This window comes from Lipotes vexillifer, unplaced genomic scaffold, assembly GCF_000442215.2.
Source record: "Lipotes vexillifer unplaced genomic scaffold, Lipotes_vexillifer_v1.1 scaffold1653, whole genome shotgun sequence".
NCBI classification, from domain to species: Eukaryota; Metazoa; Chordata; class Mammalia; order Artiodactyla; family Lipotidae; genus Lipotes; species Lipotes vexillifer.
In genome coordinates this window covers 121,739-144,541 of record NW_006790988.1, presented here as the reverse complement: position 1 = coordinate 144,541, position 22,803 = coordinate 121,739, and the positions used below count along the sequence as shown (strand labels likewise).

At 40.2% G+C, this 22,803-nt stretch overlaps 1 protein-coding gene across 1 annotated transcript in view; it reads right to left on the bottom strand.

The window, feature by feature from the left end:
- The window catches only part of C1QTNF7 (C1q and TNF related 7), a 135,468-nt gene that overhangs the window by 111,285 nt on the left and 1,380 nt on the right, over nucleotides 1-22,803 (bottom strand). The window lies entirely within an intron of this gene.

Genomic DNA, 22,803 nt, shown 5'->3' with positions numbered 1-22,803 from the left:
CTGGAGAAGAGCAAGACCTACTATAGTGTTGGCCAAGGCACTGCAACTTATGCATAGGCTGGGCTGCAGGTTAAGAGCCCAATGAGATTACTGACATTTACTTTTATACTACTGGGAGGGCTGTATGAAAACCTGAAGCTTGGCCTCTTCTGATAAATGCCTGGTACTGGTTCTGTAAAAGACCAGAGATATAGGCTTCAGTAGCTTTGGAACTAAAAGCAGGAGGGGGAGACAAACACAAGCGCTGGTGTTCATAGGGTAGGGCTTTCTGTGTCAAAAGCACAGTGCTGAGCACCTCGTGGCTTCCCTGGGTTTCTATCCTTGATTTAAGGGTAGTTCTTTCTTGTCCTCATATCATTGTCCTGAGTGAGGGTTGTCAGTGGGGCAAAGGTGGATTCCTCCTGGGCTCTTGAGGCTAGGGCAGATTCAGGACTGAGAATCCTTCTGTATATCATGTGGTGCGCTTCTAGACACCTTCCAGACACGGCTACTCCAGCCTACCTACCCCTCCAGTATTCAGACAAGCAAGAACTATGAGCGGCAGTATAGGATTCCCGGGGCCTTTAATAATAGTTTATTATATGCCAGGCACTATTTTGTATTTATTCAGTCTCCATAATAACCCGCTGAGGCAGGTACCATTATTTAGGGGATAGTTGCTTCTTAAGCCCTGTAACAAGTAGTAGCATCTTGAAGCACTGCAGAGAAATGGTAACAGGTAATAATCCCATATTCCGAGGCAGGTGGCAAGTCTGGATCTGCTTTGGTCTTTTGACCAAACTTCTTTGAACCTTGTTATCTTCATTTAAGATCTCTACTATAATTCTTTATCAAAAATGATCACCTTGTACCCAATAAAAGTCTTGTCTAGCCGAAAAAATAAAATAAAAGAGGAAAGTGGGGGATGGATAAATAGGAGTTTGGGATTAACATATATACACTACTATATATAAAATAGATAAACAAGAAGAACCTACTGTATAGCACAGGGAACTATATTCAATATCTTGTGATAACCTATGATGGAAAAGAATCTGAAAAAAAAAATATGTATAAATGCTATACACCAGAAACTAACACAACATTGTAAATCAGCTATACTTCAGTTTATAAAAATAACTGTTGACACTTACTGAGCATTAAGAAGACTAAAAAATGTATGAAGGACTTTGGTGAAAGCTGTTGTGCCAATCTCCCACCCAGCAGATTTCTCTGCAGACCAGTAACTAAAGGGTTAATATCTGGCAGAGCATGGGGCTTCCATCCCCCAGCTCCAACCTCCAGATTGCTGAGATCAGGGCACCTGATCTCAGTTAATCTCCAGCACTGCTCTCTACATTGCCCTTCTTATCCACATTTCTTTGATGAGAAAAATAAGCTCTAGAGAAGGTGTGAGACGTGTCTAACACACACAACTAGAAAGTGGCAGAACTGGGGTTTGAGTGTAACAGTTTTCAAGCAGCCAGTCCATGTCTGCAAACTGACAGCTGAATTTGATCCACTGCTTTGTTTGGGGTTTTATAGGTGATCTGAATTATTTGTTATTATTTAAACATTGGGAAGTAAATTGAGGGTGTCCGAGAAACTGATACCAGAGCGTGGAAGCTCTGGTTTTCAGATCTTCACTCAGCCCATTGCATTCATTTGCATTTCCTGCCTGGCTCTGGAGGCATTGACTTATGATCATGCCGACCTCTGTAGTCAGCCCCTTACTTTGAGTATAATGCTGTCATGTATATTATTTCATCTCATCCTCATGCTTTTATGACTATTCTGCAGCCGAAGGAATTTGCCCAAGATCAGATGTCTAAGTGAGCTGAGATGCAATCTTATTTCTCCAGCCTCTTCTCCTACACCGTCTTCTTGAATTATGCACAGACCCACTACCCGCGAAAAGCAAGGTCTGGTTAGCATGTTCCTAATGCAATGGACTCCGGAGATTGCTCTGATAAAAGCGAGGATCCAGTGGTGCAGAGCAGGGGTGGGGTGAGGCAACAATGTCTCTATGGAAAATTGTTCTTTAAGTGTGAAGTTCAAGTGATCCCTTCAATGTTCTGCCATTCGTGCTTTGAGGCCGTAGTTTAAATTTGTGTTCTAGGGCATTGGAAACAATTCTCTAAGAGGCAAGCACATTTTTTTCCCCAAGCAGCTTGCTTCTCATCACCATCTCCTTGCTTCCTAAGGTCAACATCCTGGTAGTGGGGGCCCCCTTCTTTAGTAGGTGTTCTCTGCTGGAAGAGTTCCTGGAATTCGCTCACTGTCAGGATGACATTTCCACATCAAAGACCACAGGAATTAGGCCATTCCATGAGAGCCCATTGGACAGAGCACAAACAACCTAAAGATGCCTGTCTCATCCAAACAGCACACAGCACAGCCAAAATGGCATGCACAGCCTCCCGACAGCCATGGCCTTGAGTGCCATGAAATTCTTCTGAGGAAAGTCCCCCAGCTGGTCTCCCCACTTCCAGTCCCTCTTCCAAACCATGGCCAGCTTAATCCTTCTAAAACTGTTTCCTTCTTGTCTCCCTCACTCAAAAACCTTTGATGTGTTCCCAGTTCCTTGAAAATAAAGTCAAAATTACCTCTCCTGTATTCTGTGTCCTTCACGGCTTGAACCTTCTCCAACCCTTATCTAGCTTTCATCTCACTGCTTTCCTTCTGGAACATTCTTCTCTGATCAAACAGGGATACTTGGCCTTCACCAAGGACTCCATCTGCAAATCTTTTTTTCTGTTCTCCACTGGGTGTGTGGGTCTGTATCCTTTCAAGACCCAGTCCAACCCTCTCTCTTTTGATGTTTAAGACTTCTGATCCTCATTTTCCCTAGTTGGAAAGTGCATTGTGATGAGGATTAAGTTCACTTAACTGGCCGAGAACAAAAACTGCTGTGGAGGAGGAGGAGATGGTGGTGCTTCTTCATGGAGATCCATGAATATTGGGATGTCCCTTGACTGACGCTTTAGACTCACACAAAACATCGGCTTCCAGTTTCCAAGTGTTGAAATGAATACAAGCCTTATCAACTCAGTATACTTCTTTTTTGTTACCTTCTAAGTTTCATTCATTCACTGATTCAAACACAGTTTGGATAAATAGTAGTCTCAATCTATGCTTCAACTCATATCTTATCCATACACTTGCCACATTTTCTACTTCTTTTTCTTTCTTGGTAAATGGGAATAATACCATTCTGAAGGGGTAACTGGGAGGACTGAATGAGATAATGTTCATCCATTATTGTGTCTGGCATGTGTAAGGCATATGCCAGACACAAAATTGGCACTTAGCAAATGCCCCAGCTTTCCGTCTGATGAATCTTGTAATCAATCTGGGACATCACAGACAGGAATCTTGTCCAAATTACCATTTGTTCCCTGGACTGATTTTGGTCTGAGATACAAGCTCTACCTGAAGTGTTTGTATTTCATAGGTGTATTGCATGGCTTCTCTTGAATTTTTATTAGACTAATTTTTGAAGAAAATCTGAAAATAAGAGCCAAAAGAAAATGTTCAGCCTATCCTTCCTTTTATGGGCATGTTGGTGATTTTTCTGTTCAAATTAAACAGCCTCTGTTATGTTCTTACTCAACTTGATTCTCAAAGAGTCTAAAACTTGTTCTGGAATGAACTTGCTGGCCAGTTTCTTTTAAAATATAATATTAAAATATGTTTTAAAAAGGCAACACAAAATATCTCTGGCTCTTTCATGTGGACATTGCATCAGCAATTTCCAGGCCTTTTGATTGGAAGGAAAAATAATGTTTTGCTCATTCCCCCATCTGAGTATAAGGGATAACTGATAATAATATCTACAGGTGGTAGCCCAAATGGAAATCATCTCTTTGACACAGATGATGCTATTTGGAACTCATACTTTTTTATTAAATTTCATTCTCCTCTAAGCTAATATCCCAGAAATCAAACAGCCCTCTGGACCCTATATACCTGGACGTACTAGGAGGAAAATATTGCTTGCAAATGGATACTGATCAGTTTTCAGGGGTAATCAAGGGACGTGGAGATTCAGTTTGAGCAAGAGAAGATGGCCAGATGAGCTGGCACAAGTTGGATGATTTGGCAGGCAGAAGTCAGCAAGGAGGATAAGTCCAGGGAAGGAGGAAGGCATGGGCAGATGGCAGAGAGGAACGATGTTGAGAATGACCATTGTTGTCCAAACCCCACTGCACTTGCGCATGGAGCTTTTTCAGGTTAGTGTCTGCTGTGGGCAACCTCAATTCTGGCTGCCCCTTCACTATCTTCCTGGGCATCTGTGTCAGTGATGACAGACCTCATGCCCACCTCTCTCTGAAATGCTTTGTACCTTGCTCAAGCCCTTCTGCAGCCTCTGATACATTTTTACTTTTTCACTCATTTCATCCAGAGGTCCTGGAGCCAGGACATCACCTTTCACAGCATACTTTTTGTCATTTTGCAGATTTCGAAGGAAGCACGCTACTCTCCAAGGATTGAATTTGTGCTTTATCTGGAGACACGGGAGCAGGGTAAAAAGACTGTGGGCTTTGGGGTCATAGAGACTCAAGTTCGAATCTTGGTTTTGTCACTTATTGACTCTGGACAAACCACGGGGCCTCTCTGAATCTAATTTCCTCATCTGAAAAGTTTCCTCATCTGTAAAATGGGAGGCAGTCACTTTACAGGATTTTGTGAGGATTAAGAGCGGCCATCAAGTGACACATTTGACACACAGCAGAAAATGGAACAAATGGCAGTTAAAATGAAAGGAGTGGTGAGACATAAAGCAGAGGGCATAATTGGTCAAGAGCCTGTGATGTATCTGAAATCGTCAAGATGAAATCTATTTGATCAGTGCAAACATTTTTTCAGTATTTCCCCAAATTTAATTTGGAAGTGTACAAGATGTGGTAGACTCAGCTTTGGTTCAAATATGCTTAGGTCTCCCATATTCTAGAAATAACTTGTTTTGCTTTTGCTAACTCCTCATGCTGTCTTCCTCACTCTTCCCTTCTGAGTTCCACCATATTTGTTGAAGGATTAAGCTACGCCTGTTGTAGACTCTTCCTAGCCACTCACTCCTTCCTTTCAAGCCTGATTTCTGTTCCCACAGCTCTCCTGAAAAGTCTCTCTAGAGTTTAGAACATTATCGATGTGCTCACACCAGTGTGTATACATCCAGCCTCGTCAGCTCTGCAGCTCTTCACACCATTGGCTAGTAACTTTCTCTAAAACAGCAGTTCTCAACCTTGGCTGTATATTAGAATCACCTGGGGGGTTTTAAAAATTATTTACACCTGGATCCCAGCATCAGGGATTCTGATGTAATGGTCTGGGGTGCAAACTGGGCTTTAGGGTTTTTCAAAGCTCCCTTGTTGATGATTAAGGTGCAGCTAGGGTTGAGAATCACAGCTAAGACTCTCTTTCTCTTTTATTTATATAATATTGCAAAGCTCTGTTTCACCTTCTGAATTTCTTTTGGGGTCTTCCTCAAATCCTGTTCTTAGAGTGTGTTTTTCTGTAATAAAGGAGGCAAGTGTTGCAGTTAAGGCAATTTATAGTTAGAGTTTTTGCTATAGTGTTGCTAAAGGAAATCTGCCACTTGTGGTTAATCAGAAAGCTTACCAAATGCAGGTTCAAGGTATGGCTGGATATGATGGGGAAAGAATGAGGAAAGGAAGGAAGGAAAGAATATCTTACGCTTTATGATCCAAACAATAACCCTGTGTATCTAATGCTTTCTCTTCTATTGCATTTCAACAGAAGTACCAGGAATATTAATCTTAGCTATGACTGAGCACCATGGTATATCCTCATAGCAACCTCAATGAGGTGGATATTATGATCCTCATTTTTTACATCAAAGAAATGGAGATGGGCAGAGTTAGTTCCCCAAGGACACAAGCCTAGAAAAATGACAAAACTGTGATTTTTAACTCGGGTCAAAACCTCTCTGTATTAGAATCCTAAGTAATTGATGCCAAATCTTGGAGAATTGCTTCCAAAGTCCTACTTGAAAGAGATATTCAAATACCTGAAATCATACTCACATCTCCCATTAGTTTTCCCATCTCCAGGGTAGGACCTTGCAATCCTTGTTTGTGTGCTTTGGTTTGAACACTTCTCATCCTCTGGTCACACAAGCTACCTCTACTTCAGCTTGACAATGGCCCTATTGGCATGTGGTGTCCAGAGTCTAGTATAACAGTGATAGCCTTAGGCATATTTTGGGATAATGGCTGAGTCAGTAACAATACAGAAATTCTGTGATGATGGTTACATTTCTATGTTCAGGAGAAAGTGTTGAAAATAAAGGACTAGGTTTTCATAGAGAGGGAGTAGTCTGAGATGGATATACAGTTTTCTCTGCAGGCTTCAGAGGGAAGGTGACAGTGACAGAAAAGAGGAAATAGTACAATGTAAGGGAAGATGAGGAAACTGAGTATCTGTAGGGGAAAGCAGAAAAAGATTCAGAGAAACATTTCCTTCCTCCTTCCTTCTCCCCTCCCTTCCTCCCTTCCTTCTTCCCTTTATCTGATATTTTTCTCCCATGAACTTCACAGCTGTTGCTTGAACCCACATTCAGTAAATTTTTTTTTCATACATAAGTACTCTCCATATTTGATAATAATCTCAAACTATTATTTTTGATTCCCACAAATATAGTACATACAAATTTTTTTCCTGAAATACCAAGGTCAGCAAATTAAGTATCTTGAGACTAATATAACCACATACAACTGCTGTTCTACTGACTTCCAGGAACAAAACAAAAACAAAAAATTTCTTATCAAGATGCTCTGGGTTTCCTTTTATTAGTGTTAAGGATTTGGAATTATAATCATCTGCCAGTAATAATTTATACATTCTAGTTGATTGTCTACAAATAAAATATCGCTGGCTCTGCTTTGTGAGTTCTGGATTTGACACAACACTGACAATACTGTGGATTTCCTTTAGCAACCTCCTAGCAATGCCTTCAACTACAAATTGCCTTCATTATAAGATTTGCATTTTTAACTACACAAAACAATATTCTAAATAGGATTTGAGTGAGCTTTTAACACAATACAGCACTGGATAGCCAGTGAGAGATTAATGAACTGTTGAAAAGAAAGCTGAGATATGGAGAAAACTGTTGCTCCAAGATATGGAGAAAACAGTTGCCCAGGTCAGGGCAAGAGGAAAAGAATTCATTTCTTCTCCTCCAGTACTTTACCCCAGCACACCAGAGAATACATGGGTCACTTTAAGTCTGAAAGGACTCTGCTGTTTGGCTGCCAGGAAGTGAAATTTCACGCTCAATCACAGTAACCAAATTGGGTCTTGTGGTTCACATATTTTGTTTCCCTTTTGCCTCAGGGCTTTGACTTTTTAATTTCCACTTAAACTGCTTTATTTTGCACATTTCTTTTAACTTGCCTCAAATCCTGTGTAAAAGGGGCATTCTGACACTTATGAGGTTTGTACTGTGTACCAGGCACTGCTTGGGGCACTCCAGTTATTGGAGCGTACATCCTACAGGGTATGAATTGTAAAGATGAACAAACAAAAAATAGAATTTAGACGTCAGTGTTTGTTATGGAGAAGAGGACAAGAGGAAAATGAAGAGAGGGGAGAGGACTTTGGAGAAGGTGATGGTTGGGATGAAAGAGAAAGGCTGAGAAAGTAGAGGAAGAGAGAAATAGGAGGAGAATACATGAAGAGGAGCTTACAGAAAGTGAGAAAAGAGAAGCTGTGTAGAATAACGAACTGAAGGACACAAAGAATAGGGTAGAAAGAGGGAAATGGCTGAATGGCGTGGGCTGGGTGGGAAGAAGTCTAAGGGTAAGGGTGGAAAAGAGAAAGACAGGAGAGGATGATTATCTGTAGAAGAGGTTGGGTGAGAAGGACGTAATTGTGTCCCCACCCTCCAAATGCAGAGGTCGAAGCCCCAATCCTCAATGTGACTATATTTGGAGATAGGACATTTAAGAGGTAATTAAGGTTAAATGAGGTCATGAGCGTGGGGCCCTGATCCAACAGGATGTGTGTCCTTATAAGAAGGGAAGAGATTGTGTTCCTGTCCTGCTAGAAAGAAACACAAACCCACCCTTTAGCAGAGAGGCTGTCTAAAATCATAATAAGGTCACAGACACCACAAAACACAACACCAGATGCTATCCTGCCCACCAGAAAGACAAGATCCAGCCTCATCCACCAGAGCACAGGCACCAGTCTCCTCCACCAGGAAGCCTAAACAACACACTGAACCAACCGTACCCACTGGGGGCAGACACAAAAAACAATGGGAACTAAAACCTGAAGCTTGTGAAAAGGAGACCCCAAACACAGTAAGTTAAGCAAAATGAGAAGACAGAAAACACACAGCAGATGAAGGAGCAAGGTGAAAACCCACCAGACCAAAAAAATGAAGATAAAACAGGCAGTCTAACTGAAAAAGAATTCAGAGTAATGATAGTAAAGATGATCCAAAATCCTGGAACTAAAAAGGAGAAAATACAAGAAACGTTTAACAACGACCTAGAAGAACTAAAGAGCAAACAAACAATGATGAACAACACAATAAAAGAAATTGAAAATTCTCTAGAAGGAACCAATAACAGAATAATTGAGGGAGAAGAACGGATAAATGACCTGAAAAATAAAATAGTGAGAATAACATTGCAGAACAGAATAAAGAAAAAAGAATGAAAAGAATACAGGACAGTTTCAGAGACTTCTGGGACAACATTAAATGCACCAACATTCGAATTATAGGGTTCTCAGAAGAAGAAGAGAAAAAGAAAGGAACTGAGAAAATATTTGAAGAGATTATAGTTGAAAACTTCCCTAATAGGGGAAAGGAAATAGGTAATCAAGTCCAGGAAGAACAGAGAGTCCCATAACAGGCTAAATCCAAGGAGAAACATGCCAAGACACATATTAATCAAACTACCAAAATTAAATACAAAGAAAAAATATTAAAAGCAGCAAGGGAAAAACAAAAAATAACATAAGAGGGAATCCCCATAAGGTTAAGAGCTGATCTTTCAGCAGAAACTCTGCAAGCCAGAAGGGAGTGGCAGGACATATATAAAGTGATGAAAGGGAAAAAACTACAACCAAGATTACTCTACCCAGCAAGGATCACATTCAGATTCAATACAGAAATTAAAACCTTTACAGACAAGCAAAAGCTAAGAGAATTCAGCACTACCAAACAATGAATGCTAAAGGACCTTCTCTAAGTGGGAAACACAAGAGAAGAAAAGGACCTACAAAAACAAACCCATAACAATTAAGAAAATGGTAATAGGAACATACATATTGATAATTATCTTAAATGTAAATGGATACAATAATCCAACAAAAAGACATAGACTGGCTCAATGGACACAAAAACAAGGCCTGTACATATGCTGTCTACAAGAGACCCACTTCAGACCTAGGGACACATAAAGATTGAAAGTGAGGGGATGGAAAAGGATATTCATGCAAATGGAAATCAAAAGAAAGCTGGAGTGCAATTCTCATATCAGACAAAATAGACTTTAAAATAAAGACTATTAAAAGAGACAGAGAAGGACATTACCTAATGATCAAGGGATCAAACCAAGAGGAAGATATAACAATTGTAAATATTTATGCACCCAACATAGGAGCACCTCAACACATAAGGCAAATGCTAACAGCTATAAAAGAGGAAATCAACAGTAACACAATCATAGTAGGGGACTTTAACACTCCACTTACACCAATGGACAGATCATCCAAAATGAAAATAAATAAGGAAACACAAGATTTAAATGATACATTAAACAAGATGAACTTAATTGATATTTATAAGACATTCCCTCCAAACACAACAGAATACACCTTCTTCTCAAGTGCTCATGGAACATTCTCCAGGATAGATCTTATCTTGGGTCACAAATGAAGCCTTGGTAAATTTAAGAAATTGAAACCATATCAAGTGTCTTTTCTGACCACAACACTCTGAGACTAGATATCAATTACAGGAAAAAAAAAACTGTAAAAAATACAAACACATAGAGGCTAAAGAATACACTACTTAATAACCAAGAGATCACTGAAGAAATCAAAGAGGAAATCAAAAAATAACTAGAAACAAATGACAATGAAAACACGACGATCCAAAACCTATGGGATGCGGCAAAAGCAGTTGTAAAAGGGAACTTTATAACAATACAATGCTACCTCAAGAAACAAGAAACATCTCAAATAAACAACCTAACCTTACACCTAAAGCAATTTGAGAAAGAAGAACAAAAAAACCCCAAAATTAGCAGAAGGAAGGAAATCATAAAGATCAGATCAGAAATAAATGAAAAAAAAAATGAAGGGAAACAATAGCAAACATCAATAAAACTAAAAGCTGGTTTTTTGAGAAGATAAACAAACTTGATAAACCATTAGCCAGACTCATCAAGAAAAAAGGGAGTAGACTCAAATCAATAGAATGAGAACTGAATAGGAGAAGTAACAACTGACACTGCAGAACTACAAAGGATAATGAGAGATTACTACAGGCAACTGTATGCCAATAAAATGGACAACCTGGAAGAAATGGGAAAATTCTTAGAAAAGCACAACCTTCTGGGACTGAACCAGGAAGAAATAGAAAATATAAACAGTCCTTTCACAAACACTGATATTGAGACAGTGATTAAAAATCTTACAAACAAAAGCCCAGGACCAGATGGCTTCACAGGTGAAGTCTATCAAACATTTAGAGAAGAGCTAACACCTATCCTTCTCAAAGTCTTTCAAAATATAGCAGAGGGAGGAACAATCCCAAACTCATTCTATGAGACCAACATCACCCTGATACCAAAACCAGAAAAAGATGTCACAAAAAAAGAAAACTACAGGGCAATATCACTGATGCACATAGATGCAAAAATCCTCAACAAAATACTAGCAAAGAGAATCCAACAGCACATTAAAAGGATCATACACCATGATCAAGTGGGGTTTATCCCAGGAATGCAAGGATTCTTCAATATACACAAATCAATCAATGTGATACACCATATTAACAAACTGAAGGAGAAAAAACATATGATCATCTCAATAGATGCAGAAAAAGCTTTTGACAAAATTCAACACCCATTTACGATAAAAACCCTCCAGAATGTAGGCATAGAGGGAACTTACCTCAACGTAATAATGGACATATATGACAAACCCACAGCCTACATCATTCTCAATGGTGAAAAACTGAAACCATTTCCACTAAGATCAGGAACAAGACAAGGGTGCCCACAATCACCACTATTATTCAACATAGTTTTGTCAGTTTTAGCCACAGCAATCAGAGAAGAAAAAGAAATAAAAAGAATCCAAATTGGAAAATAAGAGGTAAAACTGTCACTGTTTGCAGATGACATGCTATATACATAGAGAATCCTAAAGATGCTACCAGAAAACTACTAGAGCTAATCAATGGATTTGGTAAAGTAGTAGGATACAAAATTAATGCACAGAAATCTCTTGAATTCCTAATCACTAATGATGAAAAATCTGAAAGAGAAATTAAGGAAACACACCCTTTTACCACTGCAACAAAAAGAATAAAATACCTTGGAATAAACCTACCTAAGGAGACAAAAGACCTGTATGCAGAAAACTATAAGACACTGATGAAAGAAATTATAGATAATACAAACAGATGGAAGGATATACCATGTTCTTGGATTGGAAGAATCAACACTGTGAAAATGACTATACTACCCAATACAATCTACAGATTAAATTCAATCCCTATTAAGCCACCAGTGACATATTTCACAGCACTAGAACAAAAAATTTCACAATTTGTATGGAAACACAAAAGACCCTGAAGAGCCCAAGCAATCTTGAGAAAGAAAAATGGATCTGGAGGAATCAGGTTCCCAGACTTCAGACTATACTACAAAGCTACAGTAATCAAGACAGTATGGTACTGGCACAACAACAGAAATATAGATCAATGGAACAGGATAGAAAGCCCAGAGATATACTCACGCACATATGGTTACCTTATTTTTGATAAAGGAGTCAAGAATATACAATGGAGAAAAGACAACCTCTTCAATAAGTGGTGTTGGGAAAACTGGACAGCTACAAGTAAAAGAATGAAATTACAACACACTGTAGCACCATACACAAAAATAAACTCAATATGGATTAAAGACCTACATGTAAGGCCAGACAGTGTAAACTCTTAGGGGAAAACATAGGCAGAACACTCTATGACATGACTCACAGCAAGATCCTTTTTGACCCACCTCCTAGAGAAATAGAAATGTAAACAAAAATAAACAATTGGGACCTAATGCAACTTAAAATCTTTTGCACAGCAAAGGAAACCAGAAAGAAGACAAAAAGACAACCCTCAGAATGGGAGAAAATGTTTGCAAATGAAGCAACTGACAAAGGATTAATCTCCAAATTTTACAAGCAGCTCATGCAGCTCAATATCAAAAAACAAACAACCCAATTCAAAAATGGGCAGAAGACCTAAATAGACATTTCACCAAAGAAGATACACAGATTGGCAACAAACACATGAAAGAATGCTCAACATCACTAATCATTAGAGAAATGCAAATCAAAACTATAATGAGTTATCACCTCACACCAGTCAAAATGCCCATCATCAAAAGATCTACAAACAATAAATGCTGGAGAGGTGTGGAGAAAAGGGAACCCTCTTGCACTGTTGGTGGGAATGTAAATTGATACAGCCACTTTGGAGAACAGTATGGAGGTTCTTAATAAAATAAAATAGAACTACCATATGATGCAGCAATCCCTCTACTGGGCATATACCCTGAGAAAACCATAATTCAACAACAGTCATGTACCACAATGTTTACTGCAGCTCTATTTACAATAAGCAGTACATGGAAGCAACCTAAGTGCCCATCGACAGATAAATGGATAAAGAAGATGTGGCACATGTATACAATAACATATTACTCAGCCATAAATAGAACCAAAATTGAGTTGTCTGTGGTGTGGATGGACCTAGGGTCTGTCATACAGAGTTAAATAAGTCAGAAAAATGAAAACAAATTCTGTATGCTAACACATATATATGGAATCTAAAAAATAATGGTTCTGAAGAACCTAGGGGCAGGACAGGAATAACGATGCAGACATATAGAATGGACTTGAGGACACGCAGATGAGGAAGTGTAAGCTGGGACAAATTGGGAGAGTGGCATGGACATATATGCACTACCAAAGGTAAAATCAATCGCCAGTGGGAAGCAGCCACATAGCACCGGGAGACCAGCTCGGTGCTTTTTGTCCTCCTAGAGGGGTGGGATAGGAAGGGTAGGAGGGAAATGCAAGAGGGTGGAGATATGGGGATATATGTATACATATTGCTGATTCACTTTGTTATACAGCAGCAACTAACATACCATTGTAAAGCAATTATACTCCAATAGAGATATTAGAAAAAATAAAAAAAAAATAAGAAGAGGAAGAGATACCACACCAGATCTCTCTCTCTCTCTCTCTCTCTCTCTCTCTCTCTCTCTCTCTCTCTCTCTCTGTCTCTCTCTTTTGCTGACATGTGAAGACATAGAGAGAAGCTGGCCATCTGCAAGCCAGAAAAAAAGTTTGGCTGGAAACCAACCCTGCTGGCACCTTGATCTTGGAATTCCATCCTCCACAACCACAAGGAAATAAATTTCTGTTGTTTAAGCCCCCAGCCTGTGGTATTATCCTGTTATGGCAGCCTTAGTGGACTAACACAAGGTATATGGAGATTTAAAGTTAGCAGAAGTGGCCAGGAGACTCACTGTTCACTCCACCTTGCCCATCTCTGGGCACATGGGCAGTAAAATACATTTTACTTTTCTTCCTGAAATTCAAGAGACAGAAGGACTCCGGCTCTGTTGGCAAGGGGATCATGTATTCACGTACATATGTGTCACTAAAAACTGATGGTGGGGCTTTGGGTCTCATTTGTAAAATAGGATTAAACATAGTACCTACCTTACAGCTGTGTTGGGAGGATTAAATGAGGGTTTATCTAGATGTATACCTCTGTGTAGGACGAGCTCTCTGTTAGCTATTGTTATTAATAGTGTGTGTGTGTGCAAAAAAAAGGAAAATTTTTGAAGGGTGAGGACTCCTGTGGTTTCCCACATAGCAGGAAAATGGGAACAGTTTTTATGTCTCTAGATTATATTAGGTTGAACCATATGACATTGTCATTTCTATAGGTCAGAAACACAGCAAGTGTTTTTAAAATCGGAACATGTCACATAAAAATCCAGATATGTGGATTTTCTTGAAAAATCTGAACATCTGGCACCATAGGGTCACATTGCACCTGGACACCCCCCACTGGAGCAGGTGGTGACTGCCCATGTTAGGTGGAGCCTGTGGTTTCAGGCCTCCTGGGTCTCTGCCACATGCTTATTCATTCATGCACAACAGCTTGGTCCTGTAGATTTAGGATTGTCACCCCTGATGCAGCATATGGTACAGAGCTATGCTAATGTGTTGCTGACAACAGCCAGAGAAATGGGTATATTTTCTTTTGCAGGCAAAAGAATTAGGTCAGCAATGTACATTTGTGTAAGCAAATGGAAAGCACAAATCATCCCAAACCAAACATCTTTGGCCTTGAAAAATCAAAACAACCAGGGAGAGGCACCCTGGATTTCACTCATCATTTTGCTTTGACAACATGGTGGAAACACTTTCATCTTGGCCGAAATTCTTTCCCTTGACCAGTTTACATTCACGTGCAAGTCCATTCATTGAATATCTAGTGTGTGTCCATTCCTCTTGCTTGTACTTTTATTTCTAATCCCCTACTAGATGTCAGTTTGTCCAGTGAGAAGAAATCCCCCAAGACAAAGAGGCTGAGGTAAAAAATTAGCTGGCCAGCCAAAACTATCAGGCTCCTAACATTAACTAGTATTTGTATTTCACCTTCTGACTTACAAATTTTTCTCACATAATATCTTATTTATGATACCAATGGGTCCACTGGAGTAGGTACTTATTGTTCCCATTTTCAGTGATGAACAGAGGCTCAGAGCATTCAAATAACTTTCCCACAATCACACAACCAGGAAGGGTTAGGACTGAAACTGCCACACAAGGAGATCACAATTCCAGATTCTTCATTTTTTTAGTTAACTAGGAAGAAAAGCAGCACCACAGCACGGATGAAAATAGTCTTTGCTGTAACTAAGTTAAAGAATAATCTGAGTGTCTTAGTTGTTGTTGTTTTTTTGTGAGATTGGCTGACTAGCAAAGCTGATGCAAATTTAGCATTAAGGAAAATAGAGTACTTAGATCACAGACAGTAATAGCTCCCCTGTGCCCTAGACTGTCAGACAGTATCCAGAGTAGTAGTTAGTGCAGCTCTGGAGAGTATCTGCTTCTCCTTAAGGCATCACTAATCAAACTCTACGTTCTTTCCTGCTAACCTTAGATTGGGTTCAGATTTTTTCTCAATACAGGGCTCTGCGTAGCTGTTACCCATCCCAGGAAATTGACATGGAGCTAGCACTAGTTGTGAAACTCATCTGGTATCCGGTGTTCAGGTATAGATGTCATTTCAAAGGAGGCATGAATATTTTTGGTGAACCACATAGTGTCTGGGGAAATTCCTCCCTGCAAGTCCAGGGATACCCTAGAGAGAGTTAGGAAGGGAGGTGGTGATGGTCTTTAAATATTTAAGAAGCCAGAGGAAAGAGGTGGACTTCTTGCTACTGATAAAAGCAGAAGAAGGACCAGGGGAGAACCATTAAAAAAGAGCCAGATTCTGGCATAAGAAAAAACTTTCTGGTGACCAGTGGTATTTTAGTGGAAGAGGCTGCTTTATTAAGTATGAGCTTTTGGCTATGGCTGGTGTTGAAGCTAGAGGTAGGGTCTGTAGTGTGGATAAATTCTCAAAGTCTTTTTGGAGACCATTTTATCTCAGACTCAAGGACAAACAGGAGGATGACCAACAATTTCTGTAATATTATAAGGATACCACACATAAATTGTTTTCAAGAAATGAGAGCTTTTTAGTTTCTAAATTATATTGGAATTATATTAAATTGCCATTTTTTGTTGGTAATAGAATGGTTGAAGTTCAGCAGTTGTATATGGCTCAACATAATTTATACAAAGACAAGGGAATAGACTCAATTCTTTAGACCTATGTCATATGGAGAAAAGGGATGCATGAGAAACTGTGAAGACTTCACTGTGCATAGCTTTTGGGTTGTTCCAGACTGAATTGGGCTTCACATGTTGAAGTACCTCACCATGTGACTATTTGGAGATACCAACTTTTAAAGGGGTGATGAAATTCAAATGAGGCCCTGAGGATGGGCCTTAATCCAATCTGACTGGTATCCTTATAAGAAGAGGAAATTGGGACACACAGAGAGATACCAGGGATGCTCTGCACAGTGGAAAAACCACGTGAGGACACAGTGAGAAGGCAGCCATCTGCAAGTCAAGGAGAGAGGCCTCAGAAGGGATCAAACCTATGGCACCTTGGTCTTAAACTTCTAGCTTCCAGAACTGTGAGAAAATAAATTTCTGTTGTTTAAACCACCTAGTCTGTGGTATTTGGTGTAATGGGTATATGGATATATGGAGGGGAGCAGTAGGGGTGCAGGGAATGAGGAAGGTGGGTAATAGACAGATTTTCAAAGCCCCCCATGACAATACCAAGGAATATGGTCTTTACTGTGAAAGAAAAGAGGGGATGCTAATGATCTGAGGAACTGATATGAACACCTGTGATAAAATGGGTTGGTAATTCAAAGAATCCCTAAACTGAGATTCTACTGATGTTAAATTAGATTTTAGAGTGGTCAGGGGTCAAAATTACTCCTAAGAAGTCTTTTCTAAAAAAATTAATGATGTAAGAAAGAAACTGAAACAATCACTTACCAGTTTAAGAGGATAAGCTGCTTTGAGGTGGCAAGGCCACCAGCTAAAGTTTTAATGACAGCTCTTAAATATAATTAGTGTACATCTGGCAGGATGCGTTTTAAAGCAATGACATCAGCTATGGTTTTCTGTTATTGGTAGTATGAGAAGGCACTAAAAGTGTAAATATTTAATACTGGTTTGTAACTAGCTTTTGATTGATTAGGACTAACTTCTTTCCCTTGACTTAGAAGCAGAGACAGACAAATGCATGTTCGACTTTGAGCTTCCTTCTAGCTCTGTGGCCTTGGACAAGTCACATTACCTTGCTCTAATCTTTCAAATAGGATTAAGTCCCTCTCTGCTGCCTTGAAGATGAGTGATGAGATGGGGTAAAAAGCCATTCCATGAGATTATCTGTATGTCAAACAGAATCACACTATGTTCATGGTGGGAAAAAATCTTTATTTAAAACAAATGTTATAGAAATCAGCCTTGTGGTTGCCAGGGGGGAGGAGGGTGGGAGGGATGGGTTGGAAGTTTGGGATTAGCAGATGCAACGTATTATATATTGGATGGATAAACAACACAGTCCTATTGTATAGCACAGGGAACTATACTCAATATCCTGTGATAAACCATAATGGAAAAGAATATGAAAAAATGCATATATATATATGTATAACTGAATCACTTTGCTCTGCAGCAGAAATTAACACAACATTGTATATCAACTTTACTTCAATTAAATAAATTTAAAAAATGTTAATTGGAAATGTCTACTGAAGGATTAGTCAAGAACAGAGCTCTGGTAGAGAATAAGGAATCCTTTCCAGGACTCCATGTGGCAGGGTGGAAAATGTATGGGTTTTAGAGATGGGAACAACTTTAAATACCTACTCCATCCCTTAGTGCTCATAGGACATTGGATAAGTGACTCACCTCTCTCATCTGAAAAATGGGGACACGTAGTAAGTACATGTAAAGTACTGGCACATAGCAGGTTCTTAATAAAAAGCCTCTACTAAACTCTTGTGGCAAACTGAGCAACTTTGGAGAAGCCATTTCATCAATTATTGGGACATGCATTCCACTGACCATTATTGGGTATGCAACAAAATAACCTAGGGAAATATTTATTTGTGTGTGTTCTCCACTCCCAACTTATCCCAAGAATGTTGCCCGGCTTTTTGTGCTTCCTTGTTTCAAGGTTGTATAGGCAGAGCAGAAAGCAGAAGTTTCTTGAAAATAATACTTTTTCCTTTCTTTTCTGAAAGTCCAAGCCCAAGAGTATATGGTGGGAAAGGGAAGAATGCAGGGCCTTTGATGGGAGATTTCCCCAGACCTGGAGGGACTGGGGGTCAGATATTGTGGATCTGTGAGAAGTGGAAACGCTCACTCTTTGTGACCAGACCTCAGACTAGGATTGCTCAGATCCCAGGTTCCTGGCTGGACAGTGACTGACAGTTCCCAAGCAGGGCTGGAAAGCACAATCCACAGACATCAAAAGGACAGGCAATTTATAAAAGTAGGCATAGCTGACATGAAGGAAGACCTCGCTGGTATTGGTATCTGTGGGAGTAGGAGCCTGATCATTTCTGAAAGTAAAGTTTCTGCTGCCATTAACTCTTAGAATCAAATTTAAGTTGTGTTAAATAATATGGAGAAATATGAAAGTTCTTGCAGACCTGTGTCTGTAGATTGATTCACACCTACTATAATTGTAAGGCACTGGAAAATCTAAAGATGAATCATTCCTACTCTCTGAAACTCACCCTATGTGGGAACTGGCAGAAGTCATATGAGCCCTGCATGAATCACTGTCATTCAAAGCACCACAAGATCCTGATGTGGTATCGCGCTGCTGGAAGAGTTTTCAGTCACAAGAGGTAGACAGCTGAATTTTGCAAAAGGCAGACAGCCAAGAGGATGGATAAAAATTTCCCCTGAAGGGATATATTAAAATACACTCTCCCCCAATCACTGTGTGCTGCTACCACTGTTATGTAATTGCCATAGCTGTAAACTCATAAAAATTTTGCAGACTCTGAAGTTCTTTAGGAAATATGCCTGTTTGAAATGAAGTCTGGAAACTGGTGATGGAATAGGGAACTGTATGGTTAGTGATTTCCATAAAAGTGCTTAGAGTTTATCTCCATGGAGATTGAAAGCTGAGAAGGCTCTCAGAGGTCAACCAGCTCCTCTTGGACCTTCCATTCCCACCCCCTGTCATCTTAAGGGTTAAATATGGATTTAGTGAGGTCTCAAGTTTGTTGTTTTGAAAGACCACTATGACAGTCAAGGCTTTGGTGTAGCAGGTTTAGGAGACTGGGTCCAATGAGCATCTTCATCCCTTAGCTGCTGTGGCACCAACTACTGCCATCTCCCACCTGGACAAACATCTCTTCCTAACTGGAGGTTTAGTCTCTGCCCCTGCTGTACAGACCAATTAATCATCTTAAATTATTATTCTAATGAACCACCAGGGAGTTACGTTCTTGTTACTTTCTTGTTTACAAAGTTTTAATGATTCCTCCATTAAAAATATCCAAACTTTGTGGTTTGGCATTCAAGGCTTTCTAGGATCTGATTTCAGCCCCGTTTTTTTTTTTTTTTTTTTTTTAACCAAGTCTTTTTTTGAAATTGTTCCAGAAAATAATATAACTTTTTATTCATTATACATTTCTATAACAATATAACACTATTTTCCAACATTTTCTAGCTTAATGCATTTTCTTACATTTTCTTTTTTAGAATTTTCTTAATTTTTTTCTATTTTTAAATTAAGATACAATTGACATATAACATTATATTAGCTTCAGGTGTACAACATAATGATTCAGTAATTGTATATATTGTGAAATAATCACCACAATAAGTCTAGTTAACATCCATCACCAAATGTACTTATAAATTTTTGTTCTTGTGGTGAAAACTTTTAAGATCCAACCAAGTCTTTTGAGCTCATTTCCCTCTTCTTTCTATGCAAACCCTTTGTTCTACCAGGGAGGCTTTCCTGCTACTCCCCACATTGGTCTCTTTCATACTTTTGTTGATATTCTTTTCACTGCCTGAAATTCCCCTCCCATTAATCCTTATCCATTCTTCAAGGCCAAGTGACACATTATCTCCTCTGAAGAGTCTTTCCTGGGTAAGGGATACAGAGCATCACATGGACTTGAGTTTGAGACCATGCTCTGCCCCTTACTTCGTGGAAGACTTCTGGCAGGTTACTGCTTTTCTCTAGGGCTCAGTTTGTTCATCTGTGCAATGGGCAAGTCAACACCCACCTTGTAACCTTATAAAGGACACATGGGTTATCATATTGTAAAGTACTTAGCACAATTCCTTACACTTGGTATATGTCAAAGAATGTTACCTATTACTCTGATTATTCCAGGGACCCAAGGTCTCCTTTTCTCTGAATTCCCATTCACTTTGAACCCCTCTTATAGCCTTCCTTGTAAACCTAATTTTGCATTTTAGACATAAGAGCACACATTTTATTTTCTCCACTCAATTGATGACTCCTTGAAGGTGGGATCATGTTTTATCCTAGCTTTTGCCCTTGCTTTGCCCTCTATACACAGGCCTTCAAACCATAGGCAGAGGTTGCCCTTCTGGGTGTGAAATCCAAGTTGGACAAGAATTTGCTTTGCTGTTACTTTTCTCTTCCTTCTAAAAATTGACAATAGTTTTAAGAAAAAAGTCAGTTTCCTTTGACAGGAGAATCCCAGTTTGGGGGCTTTGGTTTCATAGAGATATGGAAGACAATTCTTGAAATGACTGGTGGAGACTGATAAATTTCAAGTAAATCTCGGGAAACGTCATTGGCTTGAAGGCCATATAGCCTCAACTCATTGGGCCAACCCAATCATTTTCCAGCACGCATTTCGAGTTGCATGGTTTGTATGATACTCTTCGGGGAAAAGAAGTGGCTTCATATTCTAACATGTTGGAAACATTAGAGTCTAATGACCCACTCATGGAGAGACAGAGGACATGTTAAGGAACTAAAACATGTGAGAATTCCTGCAGTAAAGAAACCAGCATCTAATAGCTAGTAAGAATAAAATTCATGGAGCTCTTATATGCCAGACACATTGATAGTAGGCCCTTTTCATGAATTCTCTAATTAAATCCTCAAAATGCCCCCATAAGAATGTATATAATGATCCTCACTTAACAGATGAAGAAACTGATGATTGAATGGGTCCAAGTTCACATGGCAGTTAAGGGGTGGAGCAGGGATCTGAAGTCAGATGTTTGTGACCCGAGAGCCTGAGTTCTGGTCCTCTGTGGTATATAGTTTTTCACTTTCACAAATTTGCCTGTCCAGGAAATACTTTTGGTTATCCTCTTGTTAATAACCCATGAAGCTGGTATTCCTTGAAATGCACTTGGGGAAATAGCGCCTCAACACCCACAGGGAAGCAGCCATGACCTTTACATCTCTGTGCCTTTGTCCCCTGGCTTCTGCCTGGATGCTCTTGACCCTTTTGTCTATCCCATGATATTTTACACCTCCTCCAAGGTCTAGTTCAAATGCAACTAGAAGCTCTCTTTGATTTCAGCAGGCTGATTTGCAAAGCCCCTCTTTGTGTTTGCCATGAACTTCCCAGGCTGTTACCATTTGGTCTCTCTGTCAAGGGTCAAGTTCAAAAAGCCTTGATAAATGTTCTGGCACTGAGTAGACACACAATTAAGGTTTATTGAATTGCGATGGTGTCTTTTTCCCGGGCGCCCTAGGGGTTGATTCCGGAGTCTGGGGCTTCTCAAGTCCTGATCTACAGACTTGGGGTGTGAGGCTGTAGCTGGCAACCTGGGCTAAATCTGGTTGCAACTCTTTACAGTTTCAGACAGCGTGGCTTCTGCACTCCCTGGCAGCTCAGTAGTTAATATTCTCCTCCCTTGTCCCTCGCAGATGTTGCCTTTCTCTCAGCCTCTCTGAGGTGAGGAGGCACGATTAAGTCACAATGGGCTGATCATCAGTGTCCTTTTCAGTACAACCCTGACCTGTCCTTTCCAGGGCTCCGTCCAGGTTTCATCACAAAGCTCCCCAGTGACTGCGCCTCAGATGAGTCAGCTGGCTTGGGGCTTCATTAGAAACTCTAATTGCCTTTTTTTTTTTGTAACATCTTTATTGGGGTATAATTGCTTTACAATGGTGTGTTAGTTTCTGCTTTATAACAAAGTGAATCAGTTATACATATACATATGTCCCCATATCTCCTCCCTCTTGCATCTCCCTCCCTCCTTTTTTGTTTTTGTCCTCTTTGGGGCCTCCTCGGGCCCAGAGGTGGGGCCTGGAGGGTCTGGCTTCTAGAAATGCCACCAGCTGCCATGGGAGCCCAAGATAGGAAGTGCGCACTCCATCCCTGGCAGTCACCTCGCGCCACACTGCGCATTTAGTGACCGCACCCATCCCCAGGGTGCACTCAGGCGCCACGCAACCCCTGGCCATCCCAGCTCTCCGGCTGCCTGCGATGAGGTCACAGGGTGGGGTCCTGGAGACCCCCCTCCAAATAGGGTGGGGGCTTCCCCAACTGGCCTGGGAATGGCCAAGAGGACGAGAAGGAGGAGATGCTAATCATCTTGTCTGTCCAACCCACCGTTCCCCTTCTTGAGGTTGCATGGCTGGCTTGGACAGAACAGGAGGGAGAGAGGGAGAGCAGAGAGGGTCTGGGAAGGAGCAAGACAATGAAGCCGCAGGCGCAGTCCCTCACTTCCTCCATTCACAAATGCGGATGGAGAAAGGAAATAATGTTTTCTCCCTGCGACCTTGCCATAAGTTGATGGAACTGCCTTCTCGGTTTTCTACAATCACATCCTTCTCTCTGATCTGAATTTCTCTCCTTTCCCTGATATCACAGAATGCAGGGGACGTCGCTGTAATCCACTTTATGTCATCAGAATTTGACACACAAGGAAAAACAG